The 16,366-nt window shown below is 48.9% G+C and overlaps 1 protein-coding gene across 2 annotated transcripts in view; it reads left to right on the top strand.

The window, feature by feature from the left end:
* St6galnac3 (ST6 N-acetylgalactosaminide alpha-2,6-sialyltransferase 3) overlaps positions 1-16,366 on the top strand; it is a 513,109-nt gene that overhangs the window by 56,961 nt on the left and 439,782 nt on the right. The window contains exon 1 of one of the 2 annotated variants that reach the window (XM_029475445.1): positions 3,878-4,059. The exons of the other annotated variant lie outside the window; for it this stretch is intronic. The gene's annotated coding sequence lies outside the window, so the exon portion shown is untranslated. Of the gene's footprint in view, positions 1-3,877; positions 4,060-16,366 lie in introns of those variants that run through there. 2 annotated transcript variants of the gene reach the window in all.

Below are 16,366 nucleotides of genomic sequence, written 5' to 3'. Positions count from 1 at the left end.
ATTACTTTCTTATCACAAGGAAATTAGATGCCTAAGCTAGTGATAAAGTGATTTCTTTGAAAACAGTTTTTAGGGAAATTGAACTTAGGCTGTTACCTCATGGCAGGCTTTGGGGCACTGGGAAGGAACCTATTTTTGCAGTTAATGGATCTTGGCAGAAAAGGGTTTGAAACGAACTTTAGATTTCTTTAAAAAGTAATTCCCTCACCACCAGCTTGTCTTCTGTCCTGAAAGAGAAGAGAATTTTTATAGCGCTTTTAGAACATGCAATTTCTCTTCAGTTGCTTGGCAGTCCCATTAGCAAACTTATTTTTCAAAGTCCTACTAAGTGATTGCAATGGTATTTGTCTAGCAGGATCCAGTGAAGGCTTTCCACAGAGGTGTGTGTGTGTGTGTGTGTGTGTGTGTGTGTGTGTGTAGCACATCTGAAATGAATGTTCAAAGCACATGAGAAAATAGGCACGCTCACTACACCTATTTTTCCTCATATGGTCCCCTCAGGGATATCCCAGTAGAAGACTTGAAACAATCAAAAAACAAACATCTATGGACCTGTTCCCTTGGGTTACAACAGCAAAAACTCTGCTCTGTCTCTTGCTCCTATATGGTTCACAAACATATTTCAAACAGTTTAATACGTTTCTTCCCAGCCCACTCCATGCTGAGTACAAACTTGTGGAAAGAAGAATTACAACCTAATACCAGTGTGGAGAATTTGTCTGAAAGGAAAGTCTTTTCCACCAAGCAAGTGGCTTCAGCTCCCGAGGGAAGGAGCCTCTTACTGCTGAGGTGCCCACCGAGGAGGCTTGGGTGAGGGGGCCGGTCATTGCCTGGGGGCAGCTTGGGTAGTGCTGAGGAGACGCCAGGCTGGTGGGCCTCTCAGCCTGCTTGGTCGCTTCCTGATTGCTGACTTTGGGGTTACGGGTTCTCTGGGCTCACACTTTCAGAGGTGCAGTGTTGAGACTCCTCCTCCTGTCTGTCTCCCTAGGGCTGCACCTCGGTAGTAGTGAATGCGGTGCAGAGCATGCGCACATGAGGACCTGACCTCTAGATCCCCGCACCTCCTTACCTCAGTCCATTCAGTTACTCAGTGAGTGGCTCTCTTTACTGTGTACTCACTCAGAGCAGCACGCAGCATCTACAGCGCTCTGCAGATGAACCCAGTTTTCAAAGCTCTGAGCCCACATTTGACACCGTCTCTGGCAAAATGCACCAAGAGCGTCTGCGGGTGGCAGAGCTGTAGGGGCGGCATCACAGAGTGGGAGGATAAAGACAGGCCTCCCTGGCCTCACTGAGGGAGGAAAGTCAGAGCAGGGTCAGGATGGCTGCTCTGAGGCCAGGGGGAGGCAGAGTGCACGCAGCATCTTCAAGGAACGGTGACGCCCTTTCCAAACTCATGATTTAGAAACCGGAAGCCGGCCACTTGGGCGTTTATTCCTTACATCCATAGCCCTGCTTGGAGCTCAGTAAGGATTAGAAGGCTCTGCTTTATTCTCTATCCATTCAGTCACTCATTCAGTGAATGTGTTTTACAATATCTGGTGTGGGGTTGATACCCCTTCAAGAGCTCACGAGCAGCAGTGAAGCCTCGCAGGTGGAGGCTCCATCCCTGTCGGTTCTGGGAGAGGAATCTGGCAGTGAGCCCTGGGGAGGTCCTGATGCTTGCTGCTGCTTTTAATAAAAAATGCCTCCTATTTTCTCCTGCAAAATAGTCTGTTGGTCTTGGTATCTTTCTTTCTTGAGAATTTAACCTTGGTGGGAATTAATGTCCCAGAATCCTGCAGTTTCTGTGAATCTCTCAGACACTAGTTAACAGCACTGACTTGTGACTCATGCTGACAGGTTGTGATGTTTGCAGGAGACAGCTGGCTCCTTTCCTGGCATCCGGAGGCACCGAGACTCCCTGCCAAGGTGGATGGGCATGGCATTGTTGGATTTCCAGCTCCTAGTGCCCACCAGTGCAGAGCTGAGCCTCTCTGGCCTCACGCTACTGAAAGCTTTCCTGCATTTTCTTTGTGCCTTTTCCTCCACACCAACCACCTCTGATTCCACCTAGGCTGCAGAAGGGACACAGGTGGCAGCAGGTGGGGTTGGGGGTGGTGCATCTCCAGGGAAGCCAGAGGTCAAACCAAAGTCACTGGTCAAACCAAAACTGCTTACTTAGCTGATGGGACCAGTCTTCATCTACCAACCATGGGACCCCATGTTAGGCTTTGGAAAGTGGCTCCTTATCTTGTTCCCCAAATGTGGGGCTTGAGGCAGTAGCATGGCACCTCCAGGTACCTGGGTACAAACATGGGACCCCGGCACACTGTGACAATGCCCTGAGAGAAACGGCCGAGTCTGTGAGCTAGAGAACAAGTTCTGTGGGCATTGTGAAAACTGGCCCAGTGCAGAGTTGCACAGATTCCAAGAGGCACGAGAGTTTGGACACTCGAAAGCCATTAACCTCTCCCAAGGTGGATCGGAAAAGGCTTTCCTTTTGGCATTTCTGAGTTACTCTGTCAATTAATTAACTTAGTAGAGACTGTCTCATGTAGCCAAGGCTGGTCTTGAATTGACTCTGTAGCCAAGGATGACCTTGAACTTCTAATCCTCCTGCCTCCACCCGCTGTGTGCTGGGATTTCTATCATGTACTACCACACTTGGATTGGAGGTTTTTGCTTTTAGATTGTCTGCTTGAAAAATGATTGACTTGTGAGCCTGCTGCCTGGTTAGGGAGTGGCATTGGAAACCCTGCGTAAGACAAGCTGGCAAATCAGTGAGATGCTGTTTTCTAGATCTTACTTTTTTCTTTTTTTTAAAGGTATGGGCATCCAAAAGCTGTCATGGTGATCTAATAGATGCAGACTGCTAAGCAGCCAGGCAAAGAGAAGCCTGAGTGTTGAGGCACACAGGGTGCTGTTGTGTGTCTGTGTGCATGGGCACAGGGTATTCGTTGTGAGTTCCCTGAAGGTGGCCCAACTTTTCAGTGAGACGTTCCTGAGTCTTAGAGTATTCCTGGCATCCTGTCCTCTTTGACTTCAATGACTCCTCCCCTCCCACCTCCCTCCTCGTGTCCTGTGCTGTTCACCCCAATCAAATTGGTCATAAAAGAGTGGAATGTGCAGGTTCGGGAAGAATCAAATGTGGTTTTGTTTGTTTATCTGCAGGACGATTGAGAAACTTTTAAATGTTTCCAAAGAGGGGTTGTGTGGTTGTCTCATTCCTAAGCTTATTCCCAGTAAAACCCCTCAGGATATAACCATGCAGAGCAGGGTTCCGAAAGACATGCATCCCTCTCCCTCCTCCTCTTCCTCCTCCTCCTCTTCTTCCTTCTCTTCTTCCTCTTCCTCCTCCTCCCCTCTTCCTCTTCTTCTTCCTCTTCCTCCTTCTCCACCTCCTCCTCTTTCTCACCTCCTCCTCCTCTTTCTTCTTCCTCCTCCCCCTCCTCCCCTTCCTCTTCCTCTTCCCCATCCTCCCCTTCCCCCTCCTCTCCCTCCTCTCCCTCCTCCTCCTCTAGCCTCTGATCCCCTTTCTGTCCCATACAGGGATCTTTGCATCCAAAGATGAATCACCCCAGCTGGAGCTAACCTGATGGCTCACTTTTTCTGCCCTGTCTCTCACAGACATTTCTCAGAGAAACTCCCTTGGCTCAGTGATGTCTGTGAAATCAAGTCTGGCATCCTTGAGCACATACTCAAGACCACGTGTTCTTAGAACAATTTGCTACTGTATTTCCTAGGTCCCAACTCTCAGTGTTAAACTGTAACTGCTCCTACCACTGTGCTCCACTGGCCCAGCCACTGTCTTCCAAGCGTGCATTGAGCGTTTATCTGGTCCTGCTGCGGGGCCCCTAGGATGGCCGATGCTTCCGATGTAGGCTGAGTGAGTGAGCTCATCCGCTGCCTCTGCTCAGGCTCAGGCCTTGCTCAGCTCCTGCCCCCACTTTCGTTCACCCCTCACCTGTCACCATTTCCCTCTGCCCATCAGAGTCCAACTCTCTAAGAAGCCGTTCTCCCTGGAAGCCTCCTCTAATCGTGACCTCCCTGTAGCTGCTGTTTGTACCAACTTTTACAGTAAGTGCATTCTGTGGTGAGGTTTCTTTTCAGCTGAAAGGGATAATGGAAGATTCCTGTTTGCCTCTTTGCTCACCATGGAGCTCGCTCAGAAAACTACAGTAAACAGAACAGACCCAGCATGTTCTTTCAGCCAGCCAGCCTGGCGGGCGTCTCAGGCTGACAGTGGACTGAGTGGACTGTGGTAAGGCCTCCGTTCCACTTCTTCATGAGCCTTGTGGCGGGGCCCAGCAACTCCAGGGGCTGTTGCTGGGATTTTTATTTCTCTGAAGTTTGTTTCCTTTTCTAAGTACAGTTCTTTGGTAACAAAGGTCCATCACATCAGTAATATTCTCTGGGGGTGGAATTCAGGCCCGTATGCTCGTAACATAAGCATCGTCCTGACTGGGCTAACCCTTCTTGCCCTGCCTGATCTGCATCCTCTCTGTTCTCCATTTGCCATCCGTGGCTACTTAGGTGATTCTGTCTTAACTGTTGAAAGTGAGGCTGTAGCAGGCAGGCTTGTGTAAGTGTCTTCCACATGTTATAACTGACCCGATCATAGGGAGCTCCGGGACTTGTCTGGTGTGCTGAGTGACATTTGCTGAGGGACACAGCAAGAGGCTAAAGAACAAGGGTCTCCCTGCGGGCTGGAATTAGCCTGAGATGCTTGCTCTCACGGGTGAGGTGCTGCATGGTGAGAGGGTGACCTGCCCGTGCAGTTACAGTGACAGGACAGTGTGGCACACTGCATTTGGGCTGGGTTGTCTCAGGTCTGATAGCTCCACCGATCCAACGCTTTCTTACAGACTCCCTTTAAGAGCCTCTTTGTGGTTCCTGTCAGGATGTCTCCATCAGTCACCAGCCTGGTGAGCTGCTTTTATGCCCAGCTTCTGGCGTGAAAGCCACGATTCTTTCAAGTTAGCCTCAACGTTCCTCTTTAACCTTTCCCACTCTGTTCCAGCTTATATTCTCCCTTAATGGTGTTAGGCGAGGCCGACAGCAGACATCAGGCTCCCCGCTCTTACCTGTGAGCAGGGCTGGCCATGAGGTTTCTTCATCCTCAGCCTGGGTTGGGTCTTCTTCCCTAATTGCTTTCTGCCTTCTGCCCAGGCACACCTGCCTTAGTGTATCCCTATGGTGTTAGCCTGTTTACTCTCTTCCACATCTATGGCGTGGTGGATGTAGCGGGGACGGCTGTCAGCTTCTGTGGTACAGCCACAGTGGCCTTGGCCTCTGTTCAGCGTATGCGTTGGCAGGGCACTGAGACCTTACCTTAGGTGTGAACTTGCGTATCTGTAGACTGCATACACTTGCAAGGTGGGTCTCACTTCTGAGTTATCGGGGGGATGGTAAAGAACAAAACACCCATGGAAGGAGTTACAAAGTTTGGAGCTGAGACAGAAGGATGGACCATCTAGAGACTGCCATATCCAGGGTCCATCCCATAATCAGCCTCCAAACGCTGACACCGTTGCATACACTAGCAAGATTTTGCTGAAAGGACACTGATATAGCTGTCTCTTGTGAGACTATGCCAGGGCCTAGCAAACACATAAGTGGATGCTCACAGTCAACTATTGGATGGATCACAGGGCCCCCAATGGAGGAGCTAGAGAAAGCACCCAAGGAGCTAAAGGGATCTGCAACCCTATAGGTGGAACAACAATATGCACTAACCAGTACCCCCCAGAGCTCTTGTCTCTAGCTGCATATGTATCATAAGATGGCCTAGTTGGCCATCAATGGAAAGAGAGGCCCATTGGTCTTGCAAACTTTATATGCCCCAGTACAGGGGAACGCCAGGGCCAAAAAGTGGGAGTGGGTGGGTAGGGGAGTGGAGGGGTGGGTATGGGGGACTTTTGGGATAGCATTGAAAGTGTAAATGAAGAAAATACCTAATTAAAAAAATATATAACTTTATCTTTCATGCAACAAAATGGTTCATTTTTGTGCTAATTTTCTTATATGGGTTATGTTTCTTGTGTCCTCTCATGACTTTGTGTATCCCAAGGTCACAAATGTAGTTTTGGAAGCTTTATGGTCTTAATTTCTTACGTTTGATAATAAACTGCTTTCTAATTTATACTCACACACACAAAAAGGGTCTTCATCAGGTGCAGAGGTCCGTGTGGTGGCCTCTAGTGGTGGCTGCTGGGTGCAGCAGGTTGGGGGCCAGTATCTGTGTGGTTGTTTGAGACAATCTTGGAAGCAGTTCGGCTTCTTTTTACCAGAGATAATCGAAGTTGGTCGAGCTCAGCCCTTAGCACCACTGTCAGGGAGCACTGACATTTCAGGCCCGAGGACTGTGAAAGGGCAGGTTCAAGGCCTGCATCAGCCACCTCGAACTTGGTCTGCTTTCTCACGACATTAGCCTCTGGCCCTTTCTCAGAGAGAAGTGGCACTCGCGGTTGCTAGCACGCAGAGCAGGTGACAGAGTAATGTCACTTCTCATCGCTGAGAGCCACCAGGAATCAGCCAGAGCTTTCAGAAACTCCGAGCCGTCTTAAAATGAGGCTTTCCCCCTAAGGTTGCTTTGGGGTCAGCTCTGGATAGAAATGAACCAGTTCTTGTGTTATAGAGTGGAGTGCTAGAAAGCCATGCTGTCTCTGTTTCAGTCTGGATTTCTTCCAAAGGATTCTAGTTCAAGAGCCTGCTGTGGGCGATAGTACCAGAAAACTGTACAGAGAGGAATGGGCTAGGGACAGAAGACCAGAGAGGGTGTGTTCCAGACCAGCAATCCTTGCAGCAGCAGACCCTGCTGAGGATTGGAACTCCGCTCTGTCCAGGCAGGTGGGAGCCTCTGGGTCACTCTGCCTTGTGTGTGTGTGTGTGTGTGTGTGTGTGTGAAGGCTTCACCAGCCTAGAGCCTCTGAGGTGGGCAGAGGCACTCACATAACAGAAACCGAGGTCATGAGAGTGGAATGCCCAGCCCTCTGTCACATTCCTGAGGCCATGAGTTACGAGAGCCCTAGACGGGTGATCTGTGAGGCCAGTGAGGCCAGACCTCAGAAGGGCAACCAGTGCCTCACCACTGGGCAGTTCCTGAGCTAAGGTGAGAAGCCAGGCCTCCTGACTACGGTTTTAGCACTCTTTCCAGTCGTTACTCAGAACAGAAATTTAGATCCACTGTGACTTACGAGGCAGACACTGGGTTTGATTCATGGAGCAATGCTTTCCCTTCCACCGTGGGCTCCTTTGTCTTTCTCTGAGTGAAAAATTGTCAGAGGATTAAATCCTCTTTGAGAGCCACAGAAAGAGAAAAAAATGGCAGAGTGTGTAAATAATGTCTCTTGGGAAGCTCATATTTTTGGAGGTATTTGCTATTCATGTCTATTTGGCATTGTTGTGTCTTAAGTGTTTACTTGGGCTTCTGGCATTTTGCTTTTCCAAGGAAGCTTGGAGTCCATGCCAGAGCAGCCTGAGAGCCATTGTCTCATCGGTGGCTCGTTAAGGGCAACGCTATTCAGGATGCTGTGGTCCGGGGCTAAGTTGGGAGAGCCGTCACCGAGGCACAGCTTCTAGACACTTCATTTAGATGCAAGCCAAGGTTGTTTGTAGAGCAGGTGGGCTCCTTTGTAGATTCAGAGAGGCCCACAGTCCTTTGCGGTTCTCAGTGTGGAGCCTCTGTGTAGCCCTCCGGGTAGGCAGTGAGGCTTCTGTGGAGTCTGCACTAGGAGGGCACACAGGATGGTGTTGATCATGGGTCAAACAGACGAGCCCTGTGATTGGGAACGGTTCTCAACCTTGAGACTGGAAGCCTGGTCAGCCATCTTGTGTCCAGCCATGGCCTTTGCTGATTTGCCATGTCTGCTGGAAGCTCTGGAGGGTCCACCCAATCCTGGTCTGATTCTTAGATGGTTTCTGGATTTTCAGTTCTGTCTTCTTTCTCTGATGCACCTGGAACCCAAAGGTGAAAGAAAGTCTGTGAGCCACCATGACCCTTTGGGAAAGGGACAGTGGTCTCAGAAAAGGTTGTCTAAATGGTGCTTTGGAATTCTCAGAAGGGAGGGCCTGGGTCTTAAGATAATGCACATTCTGCAGACACTGGATGCTACTTCTGTCCTGGAACGGAAAGAATATTTCAGCCTTTTCTTAGAGGTGGTTTCTAGTGTGTCTTTCCTTAGGTCTTCAGTAATTGATATGCCAGGACATCAAGCTTTTCCATTTACCTCTATGGTTAGTGCAGAGCGATAGTGCATCATTTCTTTTGTGAAAAAGAGAAATTATCCTTTAAAAAAAAATCGTGTGTACAGGATATGCAGGCATGCTTCTTCTAGGTGTGCCTGTGAAGGTCAGAGGGCAGCTCTGGGGAATTGGTTTTCTCCTTCTGTCGCATGGGTTCCAGCTATGGACCTCAGGTTATCAAGCCACCTCACTGGCACATAACACACCCAACATCCTTTCTTTAATTTGCATTTCTTCAACTGTCTTTGGAGATGTCTTCTCTGCTGGCCCTTTGGCTGTCACAGGACTAGCTGAAACTAAGTTGCATCTTCCACATTTCTACCTCTCTAGGGCTTGAAAACACACGGGCTTGCCAGAGAGCGTCTGTGAATTAGAATCACAGCATCCCAAGAGCCTGCACGGGGAGGGGATCCAGCCAGGTGCACTCCACATTCATTTTAATAAAACTTGGGGTGGGGCTCCTCTTGTCTTACCCTCTCATCACAGAGCACCCTGGTTTTAATGCTGATACGGCTTCTGTCTCATCACTTACTTGTCTTGTAGTGACCTAGACAGGGCATGGTGAGTCGTGTTCCATGTCTGGCATCTTTGTTCTGTTTTCCTGTTCTGTTGTGTGGGAGGCTGACTTTCAGGAAATGTCACCCACCACCACCCACCACCTATCTGTCTGTCTGTCTATCTATCTAATCTCTTTGTCCCCCAAAGACGGGGTGTCCCTCAGAAATGAGCAACTCTTTGCCATTTTGGTGTGTTCCGTAAAGACTTTTGACCTGGTGTCAAGAGTCTTTGGGGTCTGGGACCAATGTCACTGGGGCAGCAGCTTGTGGTCTTCTGTCCAAGGTGACTGCTCATAAGAAGGGAAACAGAACCCGGACCTGTCCGGCGGAGGATGGATTTGTTCATTTCCCGCTGGAATTTTCTGTACTTACATGGATGGTTTTCTCTGTCGGGCCACCAAGAATGTGAAGAGGAGAAGACTCCAACTTAATAGCCTTAATAGTCACAGGGTTGCTTGCAGTTCTCAGTCCTGACCACAGGAGGGCACTCTCGTCACTCTTAAAGTCATATGTTTGGTACAAACAGGGATTTTGTTTTAGCCCAAGTCCCCAAAGTGGGATGCATTTTAAGAACCATCTCTGCACCCCAGCTCTTGCTGTGAAGGAATTCCAGGAACATAAGGACACTCTCCAGCACACTCGGGCTGAGCATAGCGATGCCTAAAAGTGTTGTAAGTCATGCACGTTTTTTGTTTAAGCTTCCCCAATGAGAGAAGAGTGTATTCCTGGGGCTCTCCTTGGGCAAGCTGTCCATCCAGCCCGCTCCTTCCACTGCACACACTCCTGGCTTAGAATCCATGGAGAATACTCCCATGAGGTATGACAAGAGTGACCGGAAGGAGAGCAGTACTTTCTTTGTTCTCTGGCTGGGAGATTGAGGGAAGGGGTTAGTGTGAGTCACCTGACAGGAGTTTCCATGTAGTGAGGGTTTAAGATTACCTGACTGAAGAGCGACAGTTTAGTAAAAACACCTGTGATGGTTTGTCTATGCTTGGCCCAGGGAGTGGCACTATTAGGTGTGGTCTTGTTGGAGTAGGTGTGTCACTGTCGTTGTGGGCTTAAGACCTACCTGGAAGTCAGTCTTCCACTAGCAGCCTTCAGGTGAAGATGTAGAACTCTCAGCTCCTCCTGCACCATGCCTGCCTGGATGCTGCCATGCTCTTGCTTTGAGGATAATGGACTGAACCTCTGAACCTATAAGCCAGCCCCAAATAAATGTTGGTGTTAGAAGAGTTGCCTTGGTCATGGTGCCTGTTCACAGCAGTAAAACCCTAACTAAGACACCACCTATTTGACTTCACGGCTTTTGGATCACCTGCTGCTGTTCTGTGGAGGGCTGGTCAGGCATTTGGGAGACTGTTTTTCCGTTGGAGTTTGTCTGAGACCTTTCTCGTGAGTAGACGGGGAAATGGATGTTTGAGAGGAAGACTGTAGAGCAGGATTGACCTCTGATCCCATCCTATCAGGGTCTCCGCTATCGGTGTGATTTTTCATTTCTGGGATCACCTTTGTCACCTGTCCGAGGACATGTGTGTCTCCCCACCCCCTGCAAAGTTCCTGTCTCCCACGTGATACCTTTTTTTGTGCTGTTCCCCCTGGGAAGGAAGAGCTGCCCCTTTCCTCATGTCGGCATTTTACTGCGTGGAAAACCTTGTCTTTTCCTCCCTCGCCTCTTTCCCTAGTTGATTATTTATTCCGATTATAGTGGATTCTTAGAGGTGCATTCTGTACTTTAGGTTATAATCAAATGCTACTTGATTTCATACATTCTGGCTCTGGCCACTGGGAGGTCATGCTGTTGGCCCCCAGAGCCCTTTGGTGTTTGTTTGTTTGTTTGTTTTCTGAACACTCTCTTAGTTTCTGTACTATGGGAAAGTTCAGGTTTATGCTGTGTGTTCCCTGACCATGGGAGCCCCAGACTCTTTCACTGGAGGATAATACTGGGAAGCCAGAGCTGGAACCTGGCAGTGCCGGATGCTTCCTTGTTCCCAGCTGACAAGATAAGGCAGTAAGTATAACTGCGCACCAACCTAGATGCACTGGCATGGCGGTTGGTGGATGTGTTTGCACAAAGCTGCCTGCATTTGTCCCAAGGGCAGTCTGAGTTCCTACCGATGGCTCCCACTCACCACAGGCCATCCTGGTCATCTTCCTTGTGTATCTGTAACCTTCTGTTCCCGGAGCAATAAACACCTCCTGTCTCTGTTGCACGCTTGCCTAGTTGTTTTGGGTCACACATTTAACAGCACCCAGATTGAGAACGTGCCCTTATGGAAACAGCTTCGCCCACCTGCGCACAGCGTTCACCACAGCTCGTGCTGCGCCTGGCACTGCCGGCCTCCCCTTCACCAGTCCGGTAGGGAGCAGGTTTCCCCGTTAGCCACTTCAGTGAGAGCTGCTTCATCCACTGGCAACGTAGTGTCCAAGGGTGTGGCCCAGAGATGAAGCTGTTGTGGGGGCTGATTCTGGAACTCTTGGCTGTCCCTTTGATGTGCCAGGATTTTGATGATGTGCCGGGCTGTTGTACGTCGTTGGAGCAGTGTCTGTGAAGATGGAGGGGGAGGCAGCTCCCCTACTCACTTCTGACAGTAGAATGTAGGAGTAGGAAAACCCAGACACTTTCCAAAAGACAGAGCATGGGGCAGTGTGAGACACTGGTGCAGGCTCCTCAGTGATGGCAGTAGAGGCTGAAATCCCTCTGAGCTACAGGCAGTGCCTGGAACCAGTCTGCCCCGCCTTCACTCATGGGCAGCCTTCTGTAACTATTGGACAAACCTCCTATTTACTCCCTTCTGAAGATCAGACAGTGCGCTAGCATAGAAATGATCTGGTTACCAGGACTCACCGAGGGCCTGCTTTCAGGAGTGTCCCTGCCATGAGACGGAGAAACCAGGCGTGAAACCAATTAAGCATAGTGCAAGCTCAGGCCCTCTGGGACCTCACACTTAGAGAACACTTACTGTTCATCTAGCCTGTGCTGAGTGCTAAACACAGGTTAACTAGCTCAGTCCTCACTCCAGGTCTCTGAAGGACGCAACACCAGGCCCTGCTTTACAGAGACACAAACTGAAGCTTGGAGAATGGGGCCAGCACAGATGGGCCTTCCAGGCACAGTCCGTCGCTGTTAGGATGGTGCCTTTGAGAGGATCTGGAGGAGAAGTGCCTTCTGGAATGGCTGCTAGTCATTTTCGAGCAGGCATTGTGGGACGTGGTACAAAAAGATGCGTTCCACAGGTGGGAATATTTTGGGTAGAGAGCAATAAGTCTGGAGGCACAGATGGATGGAGGAATGAACCGTGTTCAGGGGATGATTGACAGTCTCAGGTTTTGGTGACTAAACGCCAAAGGTGACCTAGCAGACCCTGGTGGATGCTCTCACGTGGGGCACACATGTCTGGATTAGGTTTCAGAAGGAATCTTGTGGCAGCACGGTAGCTCTGGCCTGGGTGTGTGCTAGAATTGTGTGAGGCCAAGGAGCCTATGAGAAAAGCTTCGGCTATAGTTAGGTGAGCCAGCGTGTCAGCTTCCGAATCTCAGGGGGAAGGGCCTGTCCTGGATGGTTTGAGGGGTTGCTGCTTTACCCACCGAAGAGAGAACTTTCTGGGGATCGCTAGAATCCCACCACAGTGCCAGCTAATGGAGGAGCACTCTCTCCCTGAAAGTGTTCCGGAGAGCAGCCATTGTGTGAGCTGTGACTGTTGAGGCCAAGCTAGGGGCTTCATAGGGAGGGGCATGACACTCCCTTCCAAACTCCAGGGAGAAAGTCTCCCCCTCTCTCTCTCCTTACCACTATTGATAGCAGCTGTCCTTCAGGCTCCTGGTTCTCTCTGCCTCACCCCACGGGCCAGAAGGATTCTTCTCTAGGCTTCTCCACAGTCCTAGTGCCCTAAAAATGGGTGAGAGTGAGTTTTTCTAAGCATAAGTTCCCAGTGCAGTAAAGTGTCTGGACACACAGACCTTAAAGATCCTTTGTGATCCCAAGACTCTCCAAGTTGCCTGAAGTCACAGAGCATGAGGCAGATATGGGTCTCCCTTTATGATGACAATTCCCTGGGCCCTCCTCTCTGCTCAAGAGTGAAGCCAGCCATCTTTTGCTGGAGAGTTGAAGTCTCAAGTGGCATTGCAGATGGCTGACACTCTCAGATACATCTGGAGTGACGCTTCTCTCCTCCGAGGAGCTGATCTGTACTTTGGCTCTTAGAACATCAGCAGAGCCACCTTGGGGTTGTCCCTTCACTTAGACATACAGTGCCGAATGCTGCCCTGTGCATTTCTGTTGGCTTGCCTCTTCTCAGTGTTATTCAATCCTAGCATGTCCATCAGTGTATCAGTTAAATAGAGCCAGGCTTTGGCCAAACAAACAAGCAAACAAATTACAAATCTAGTCAGTAAAGACTGGAGGTGGCCTGAAGAAGTTATTAGAAATTGGCAGCTGTCAGTATCAATTGGCTAAAGTCAGTCTGCTCTCAAAGTGCAGGAGACAACTCCTCAGGGAACGTGCTGTCCAGTCTTCTGAAATCTGCTTGTTTGTGTAGTTGTCCAGACTTAGAGAGCGCCACTCTGGCTTTGCTGCTTACTGCTGTGTGAGCGTTCCAGGGTCTCTGGCTGTTTCTCCATCCCAGGGCAGAGGTAATAAACCCAGCTCAGGGCTAGGAGATGATACAGTCAGTCTTAGTTTCTTCCCTTTCGCCATGATACAACACTTGGACGGAAAGCAACCTCAAGACAGCAGGGCTCACTTGCTTTACATTTGCACATCATAGTCCACCATTGAGGGACGTCAGGGCAGGAACTCAAGTCAAGGAACCTGAAGGCAGGAACCATGGAGCGATGATGCTTGCTGACAGAGACCTGCACTCATTAAGCCTCAACAATATGGTCGCTTATACAAAGCCTGGACAATGATAACATCTGTGGACATTCCAGCATGTATGGAGGAATTCTCATAAGGGCCTATACCTATAGGAAAAACTATAGGTAATTGTTATAGGGTATCCAATCACAGTAGGCATCCCCAAACGCACAGACAGACACACAGATACACAAAGACACACACAGACACGTAGATCTCTCTCTCTCCCACAGATATACACATAGGTCACACACACAGACAAACAGAGATACATACATACACCAATGCACATATAGATACACACACACATACACACAGATTTCACATATGCACACAGGTATACACATACGGATATACACACAGATACACATGCACACATATACATACAGATCACACATGCAGATACATGCACATACACACAGATATATATCACACAGATACACATGCACACAGATGCCACACACATATGCACATACACAGACACATGCACCATATACACACACACCACACACATACATTCACATATATATCACATACATAGATATACACACTGCACAGATACAACCATACACAGAAACACACACACACACACATACCACACAGGGACACAAACACAAAGATATAAACAGACGTATATAAAGCTTGGGGGTGTACAGGGCCTGTTCATTGCTGGCTTATTTTTCTCTTCTCTGGCCTGGGAGGGAGATGTGTGCCGTTCAGAGAATGTGGTTTGCAGTGCTCACGGGCTTGCTGTGTTCCCGTACCAGACAAGCTAGTTTAATTTACAAATGGAGTTTTGATCCACTCAGGACTGTGAATACGGTGGGGGAAGGGGATGGCAGGCAAACCACAGTAGCTCATTTCCTTTTATTGATCTGAGCACAAAGCAGGGTTGTTGCATCTCAGAAATTAACTCCCCTTCCCCCCTGCCCCCGCCCCATCATTCCCCTTCACCCCCCCATCATTCGCAGAACAGTCTGGTGCAGTCTGGAAAGATGTTGCTGTGGCCTCTCAGGAGTAAATAACATGAATTTTTAAACATTCTCCAGGAATAATTTACATGATTTCAAGTGTTCTAAAGCAACAGGATATAGACTGTTTCTTATAGCGCAGCCAACAGCTGAATATTCTGGACAATTATGAAGGGGGGAGCTGACATCAGGGGGAACTCACTCCCAAGCACCCCGTGTCCTTTGTTCCCTCGGTATCATTATTACTGTGTTTGATTTTTGTTTTTGAGATAGGCTCTGATGCAGTCAAGGCTGGCTTGGAACTCACCAGGTAGCTCGGGCTGCCATCTAATCTCTGTAATCCTCCTGCCTCACCTGCTGCTGGGATAGAAAACCTTAGGACCACATGTGGCTCTTTTGTTTGTTCTTAATATTTGTCAGTCGAGGGGTGTGTGTGCATGTGTGTGTGCATGTGTGTGTGCATACGTGTATGTGTGAGCCTGTTTGTGTGCTTGGCAGGGTCGGAGGGGTGGTGGTGGTGGTGGGGGGATGGTTAATACATCATACAGAGGCACCTGCAATCCAGATTATTCACGTTTGCAGGTAGCTGCTTCCATTCCCAACCCAGCCTTAGAATGTTTGTGATAGAGCTGTTGATGTTTTCAGTATTCTACTTTAAACTTAAGACAGCTACTTGTATATAGTTGCGGCGGGATGTTCTAGTTAAGTTAAATCCCTAACTAGGGATTCAGTGGGGGGAATGAGTCAGTTCTTAAAGTGGCGGAGAACCAGAGCTCAGTCCTTGGAACTCACATTGAGCGGAAGCCTGGTGTGCTAATGCACTGTGTATCCCCAGTGCTGACCCCTGGTGCCTGCAGCCACCTGCTGCCACCTGCTGCCACCCGCTGCCACCTGCAGTCACTTGCAGCCACCTGCTGGCACCCGCTGCCACCTGCAGTCACCTGCTGGCACCCGCTGCCTGTCTTACTCATGTTGCAAGCTAGGGGAGAGACTTTGTCTCAAAAAGCAAGGTGAGAATCTTCTGAGAAACTACAGTTGAGATCGTCTTCTGGTGTCTGTGTGTACCCATACGTGCATGCGTGCTGCCCTATATGCGCACATGTGCATGTATACAAACTCCCCATACACACACAAAATAGTAGATGAGATTTGTAGCATAGGGGAAAAAAAACCATCAGCAAGCACTGTTTGTGTTTTTGTGAAATGCATTTATAAATCTGTAATATAGTGGCACAGTATTAATGTGTGTGCTTGAGTTCTCTGTTCCTCCCAACTTAGCACAAACCACAGAGACTTTCTACATATCAATAAGTTATTTCCCTGTGATAAATCATTTACTGATATATCTGTGTATTCTATTGCATGGAAGCATCCTTATACTGAACAGTCTACTCTGGCTGGCAATTACATTCCGTCATTTCATTCTCTGTTACTCTAAAAACTGAAATCAGACACCTTTATTACAAAGCTTAAATGATGTTACCTGTTGATCTTTGTGCACACCCTGCACATTTTCCTCTGTGTAGTTCTTTGAAGTCAATGGGTCACTGTCATGGTGACAGATATATGTTTGTAGACGTTGGACACGTGTGACCTTCAAGAAAGCTGGTAGCTGGTGTCTGCTGCTTCAGGATACGTTGGGGAGAAGGTGCTATTCCCCCCCCCACACACACACACACTCACTGGTGAATCTTAACTAGTGCCGTGCATTGAATAATAATATATTTTAATGTTTTTCTTTATATTTCTTTGACATTTTG

The sequence above is a fragment of the Mus caroli genome, chromosome 3 (assembly GCF_900094665.2).
Source record: "Mus caroli chromosome 3, CAROLI_EIJ_v1.1, whole genome shotgun sequence".
Taxonomy (NCBI): domain Eukaryota; kingdom Metazoa; phylum Chordata; class Mammalia; order Rodentia; family Muridae; genus Mus; species Mus caroli.
This window is presented reverse-complemented; position numbering and strand designations above follow the sequence as displayed.